The sequence below is a fragment of the Penaeus monodon genome, chromosome 22 (genome assembly GCF_015228065.2).
Source record: "Penaeus monodon isolate SGIC_2016 chromosome 22, NSTDA_Pmon_1, whole genome shotgun sequence".
Classification (NCBI taxonomy): Eukaryota; Metazoa; Arthropoda; class Malacostraca; order Decapoda; family Penaeidae; genus Penaeus; species Penaeus monodon.
In genome coordinates, this window is record NC_051407.1 from 21383651 (window position 1) to 21384016 (window position 366).

Here is a 366-nt window from a genome sequence, read left to right on the forward strand (position 1 = left end):
AGAGTCAAAATTTATGTATAATGCTGGCTAATATCTGATATTTGACCAATAATGACTTTTGTCAGTCTATTACCAATAATGGATATGAAAGAAATAAACAACAGTAATGGCTGTATTCAAGCTATTGTTAAAATGAACAAAACAATTAAACACTTATCTTTCCTACATACAACCAATAAGCTATGAAATAAGAATCTTTCCAGTCTTCATATTTTCAGTAACATCACTTTTCATGAATGACAGAATACCTATTTGGTACAGTAGTCAACCTATCTAAAGCAGGTATCAGTAGTTCCAAATACACATAAAGATTTAAAAAAACTTTTGATATCACAGCCAGAGTTTGATTTGTAGTAGTATCCCTGC

At 30.1% G+C, this 366-nt stretch overlaps 1 protein-coding gene across 1 annotated transcript in view; it reads right to left on the reverse strand.

Annotated features, from left to right (window-relative positions):
• The window catches only part of LOC119586989 (palmitoyltransferase ZDHHC22-like), a 13648-nt gene that overhangs the window by 6276 nt on the left and 7006 nt on the right, over positions 1–366 (reverse strand). The window lies entirely within an intron of this gene.